This window comes from Schistocerca americana, chromosome 6, assembly GCF_021461395.2.
Source record: "Schistocerca americana isolate TAMUIC-IGC-003095 chromosome 6, iqSchAmer2.1, whole genome shotgun sequence".
In the NCBI taxonomy this organism is placed as follows: Eukaryota; Metazoa; Arthropoda; class Insecta; order Orthoptera; family Acrididae; genus Schistocerca; species Schistocerca americana.
Genome location: NC_060124.1, coordinates 474,840,817 through 474,846,624, shown reverse-complemented (window position 1 = coordinate 474,846,624; position 5,808 = coordinate 474,840,817). Strand labels below are relative to the sequence as shown.

Below are 5,808 nucleotides of genomic sequence, written 5' to 3'. Positions count from 1 at the left end.
CTTCTTTGTTCTTTTGTAGCGTGGGTCACGAATTTCAAATCCCTCACCTCGAATTCTACACGGATATGTGAAACAAAAGTGCGAAGACTGCAAAAAATTCATTTTTCATCCTTTTTAGGGTTCCATATTTCAGTTGATAAAAATTTCACTGAGTTGTGCGCCTCTCTAGCTGCTTGTCTGTCCGACTGTTAAGACGCCTTATTCTGAGGAACGGGCAGAGATATCAGGTCGAAATTTGTGTAACATAGTCTCTACGGTCCGCTGGCGGTGTGAAAATTTAAGCTACTAAGTTAATGCAATCAAAAGATACGGCCATTTACGTCACATACTTCGATACTCACAAACTAAGTCATCAGAACGTATACATAAACGATCTACACACTTGAAACTTCCTGGCAGATTAAAACTGTGTGCCGGACCGAGACTCGAACTCGGGACCTCTGCCTTCCTCGGGCAAGTGCTCTACCAACTGAGCTACCCAGCACAACTCACGCCCCGTCCTCACAGCTTTAATTCGGCCAGTACTTCGTCTCCTACCTTGCAAACTTCACAGAAGCTCTCCTGGACGGGGCGTGAGTCGTGCTTGGGTAGCTCAGTTGGTAGAGCACTTGCCCGCGAAAAGGCAAAGGTCCCGAGTTCGTGTCTCGGTCCGGCACACAGTTTTAATCTTCCACGATGTTTCATATCAGCACACACTCCGCTGTAGAGTGAAAATTTCATTCTAATCTACACACTTGCTGGTCACAGTGATGTGAACACTGTACCTCTGCGTTTCAGTCAGGGAGCTGACCGCTCTCTGTGTTAAAAACCTGGGTGAAGCTTTTGACGAGGATCGTGAAGATATATCATGCGATATCCGCACAGAACGTCCCCCCACCCCCACCCCCCTCCACCACCCACGCCCTCCCCCCTTCACTCCACAAAAAAGGAAAAACATGTAAACATGTCTTATCGGTAAAACGAGTGCTCGGAAACCGAGAGGGTGAGTGATTGAATCTCGATCGCATCGCAGATTTGGTTCTTTTCTTTCGCGTTCGTTTTAACCTAGCTTTGACCTCTCAACGATCCATTTATCGACTTACACTATTCAGTGCTAAAACAAGCAGGACAAAATTCCCTGCAATTTTAATTCTAACGATTTGTCAGGAACATCATTTTGGAGCAAGTGCTCATCGGAATAATGATATGAATAGCACTATTTACTGTCTAGTTCCTGGTGAAAATTTCCGTAGAAGTTGTGAAAATTTGCTCCTTTGTTTTCATTTGAGGTTATGGTTACGAATTTCAACTCTGATACATATTCCATTGAGTAATAAATAAACCATGACTAAATTTCCTACAGTTTTGACCCCAACGCTTTGCTTCGTGCATTACACATCAAGGTGACGAACTAGAGAGCACTGATGGCTATTTACCTTGTTTGTTTTTGGATCTTTTTTATTCCTTCTCGGTCATTTGCGGCTCATACCGGCTCTGAGATACGTCTGTCTTTTTTTTCCTTTTTTAAACAACGTTGTTGTTGGAGCGCCAAAAATGTTGTATCAGCGAATATTTCACACCAGCAGTTGTTATTCCAAAGCCAAAACACAACATAATTCCATTAAGAAAACTGTAGACAACAGCCTCTTCTTTGTGCATCTACGTACACACAGTCTATTAACCTTAGACCGAAGATATACAATGTGTTGCAAAATCTTCGCATCAAACGTCTAGAGATGATAGATCACGTCATGGAAAACAATTTTTGTTAGAGACAAACTGTTCGCTTACTTTTTTCGACAATGCTAGGCGTCTTTTATATATGTACGTGAAATGTATTGGCAGTTGCGAATATGGACAACTATCAGATGTATAATGGAATGATGACAACGAAAACTTGTGCCCGATCCGAGGAGTAGTTATCCGATATTGCTGTGCCTGTGTCATTCCGAATTACGATGCAAAATTCCTTCGGACATGCATGCATCCACTGCAATAACGTATTTATCCGCCGACTACGGGCAAGTGACTTTCAAGCAAAATGTCTCACCAGTACATCCACATAGTGGATGTACAGATACAGGTTGTAGACACATGGTTGGCGACATATAGAAGTTTATGACTGGACGTGAGTAGTGCTCGTACAGGCAAACGGAATAGAACTGTGTGTGAACAAAAAAAAAATTTTTCTTTCAAACACACAGTTAATTTTTTTTCTCACATATTTGTTTTTAGTAATACCATACATAATAAACTGGTTTATTGTAAGTAATATGATACAATGTAAAAGAAAAAGTGGTCAGCGCGGCGGTCTGTCATACCAAGGGGCCAGGGTTCAATTCCTGGTTGGAAATAAAAAGAAAAAAAAAACCGGTAAGGTCACTGCTCGCGGGAAGCGCAAATTCCGGGTTCGAGTCCCGGTCTGGCACAAATTTTCATTATCGTCATTTCATTATACAGCTGATGGTTCTCCATATTCGCAATTGCGAATATATTTTATGTATTTCATAGCGGCTGTAGCAGCAGCAGGAACATTCCATCGTAATTCTGGATAATACAGACACTGGAACATCGTCTTTTTATTTCTGGATATCCCCCTGAAAAGCGGCAGAACGCAGGCAAGCTGCAACGTTCGTATTTAGTGTGTGTTGCCTATCATCCAGTCATGACACTGACAGAAAAAATATAATTTTATATAGAGTAATCAAATTTCACAAATACGTTTGTCTGTGTAACATGTTTAAGTGATTAACATTGCAAGATCACAGGTTAATGAAGCGCCAGATAAGCCACTGCAGACGTGAAATGCTGGTACATTAATAACCGGTGTAAACGCCAGAATCCTGAATGCAAATGTGCAAACGTGTATGCGTTGTGTTGTAGAGGTGCCGGAGTTTGTGGTATGGTGTTCCAGCCTGTTGCACTTGGTCGGTCAATACAGGGACGGTTAACGCTGGCTGTGGATGACACTGGTGTTGTCGTCCGATTATGTCCTATACATGCTCGATTGGAGACGGATCTGGCCAACGATCAGGCCAACGAAACGTGTCGACACTCTGCATAACATGTCGGGTTACAACAGCGGTAGGTGGGCGACTGTTATCCTGTTGGAAAACACTCCCTGGAATGCTGTTCATGAATGACAGCACAACAAATCGAGTCATGAGATGGCAGTCAGGGTGGATGGGATAACCATGAGAGTCCTCTGCTGTCGTACGAAATCGCACCCCAGACCATAACTCCAGGTATAGGTCCCACTGTGTCTAGCATGCAAACAGGTTGGTTGCAGGCCCTCAACTGACCTCCTGCTTACCAAGTCACGGCCATCACTGGCATCGAGCCAGAACCAACTTTCATCAAAAAAACACAACAGACCTCAGTCCTGTCCTCCGGTGAGCTCTCGCTTGACACATTTGAAGTCGCAAACCGCGGTGATTTGGGGTCAGTGGAATGCACATTACAGAGCATCTGACTCGTAGCTGTCCTTGAAGTAACAGATTTGTAACAGTTCGTTGTGTCACTGAGGTGCTGTCTGATGCTCAAATGCTGCTGAAGACGCAGTACGATGCACCATAGCCATACGCCGAACACGACAGTTCAGATGGTTTAAAATGGCTCTGAGCACTGTGGGACTTAACTTCTGATGTCATCAGTCCCCTAGAACTTAGAACTACTTAAACCTAACTAACCTAAGGACATCACACACATCCATGCCCGAGGCAGGATTCGAACCTGTGACCATATCAGTCACGCGGTTCGGGACTGAAGCGCCTAGAACCGCTCGGCCACCGCGGCCGGCAACACGACAGTCTACCCTATCGGTAGCGCCAAGTAACCGTCTGAAGCTCGGTCTATTGCGCTACGGGGCCTTCCGGAGCTCGGTTGTCTTGCGACCGTACATTCCCCTAGGTATCGATAGCAGCAGTTATGTGCAGCTGCCACAATCATTCTGCATTATGGCAGAAGGACCATCCAGCTCCTCGTAGCCCTATTACACGACCTCATACAAACTCAGTGAGATGTTGATGATGGCATTTTTGTCGCCTTAAAGACATTCTTGACTAACACCAACTCATCTACATCCAATCTCAAAGGAAACTAACGCTCGCGACCGTTACACCGTGTATTTAAACGGAACCTTATTTACAACCTCATGGTGGTGCTACTAGTGCCACTCTTATGCCACGGATGTGAAATCTGAGTAGACATCATCTTTCAGATGACTTTTGTTTATGTCGCGCAAGTCCTTTTTTTCCCCATCAGTTTATTATTTCTTTTCACGTGTGTTTCGATGGAACCAAATGCTGAACAAATAAATTTTCCCGTTGCAATAAATAAACCTGTTCTATAAACGCTAAAATTAAAATGAATAGGACAGTGCTCCAGAAGCCGCCTGAAAATAAACTTTACCAGCAGTCACCTTATCGAGATGTTGGTCTCAATATGACTGAGTCATGCACGGTCTACATCGGCTTTGGTATAAGCTGTTAACACCTCAACACTATATTTCCTCACCTTCAGACTGTCTTACTGACGCATTTTTAGCTGTCAGTAAACGGAGTCATACGAGGTGCGACAATAAAGTAATGAGGCTGATTTTCTTTGCAAGATGTGGCAACCCTGCAGGCTTGCGCAGGCACAATACCTTTGACCTTGGTCTATAAGCTGCTTCTAATCCAAGCGGCACATCGATGCAACTGCTCAGTTGTGAGTTGTGTTGTAATAAGTTAATATGTGTTTGTGTCTCTCGTCACGGAAATGGAATGGTATGCCATTTCTTTTTGCGTTAAATTGGGTGAAAACGCGACAGCAACTTACGGTAAGCTTCAGAAGGCTTTTGTAGAGTAGGTTATATCAAGAGCTCAAGTTTTTCGTTGGCATAAAATGTTTAGCGAAGGCAGAACGAATGCTGAAGACGAAGACTACAGTGGACGACCATCAACCTCACAGATGGATGTCAACTTGGCCAGGGTGCGTGGACTCGTACGATCTGATCGAAGATTATCCGTGAAAATGATTGCAGAAGAACTGAACATCAATCGAGAAACGGTTCGTCTAGTAATAACTGAAGATCTTGGTATGAGAAAGATTTGTGCAAAAATGGTCCCCAAATATCTCACACCACAACAGCGAGAAACACGGGAAAATGTGACAGCCGATCTGTTACAGCAAACGGAAATAAATCCAGAATTGTTGAGCCGTGTTATCACTGGTCATGAAAGCTGGTTTTTGCAGTACGATCCAGAGATAAAACGCCAAAGTTCGCAATGCTGCTCAGAGGGATCACCCAGACCAAAAAAAAGCTCGCATGTCAAAGTCAAAAGTGAAATGCATGCTTGTATACTTCTTTGATTCCAAGGGAATTGTTCATATAGAGTGGGTGCCCCGTGGACAAACATTTAATCAACATTACTAGCCGGCCGAAGTGGCCGTGCGGTTAAAGGCGCTGCAGTCTGGAACCGCAAGACCGCTACGGTCGCAGGTTCGAATCCTGCCTCGGGCATGGATGTTTGTGATGTCCTTAGGTTAGTTAGGTTTAACTAGTTCTAAGTTCTAGGGGACTAATGACCTCAGCAGTTGAGTCCCATAGTGCTCAGAGCCATTTGAACCATTCAACATTACTACAAAGAAATTTTAGAACGTAAAAGATTTCTTCATGTCCGTGCCAACATTGCTGCTAATTGGATTCTGCATCACTATAATGCGCCATCCCATACTGCTCTGTCAGTACAGCAACTTCTTAACTTCAAAGCAAATTTCAGTACTACCACAGCCACCTTATTCACCAGATATCGCTCCGTGCGACTTTTTTCTATTTCCAAGAGTCAA

At 43.9% G+C, this 5,808-nt stretch overlaps 1 non-coding gene across 1 annotated transcript; it reads right to left on the bottom strand.

The window, feature by feature from the left end:
- Nucleotides 1-410: 410 nt before the first annotated feature.
- On the bottom strand, nt 411-484 carry Trnap-agg. Its single transcript has one exon. It is a non-coding gene; the product is annotated as a tRNA-Pro (tRNA).
- Between the last annotated feature and the right edge of the window lie 5,324 nt (nt 485-5,808).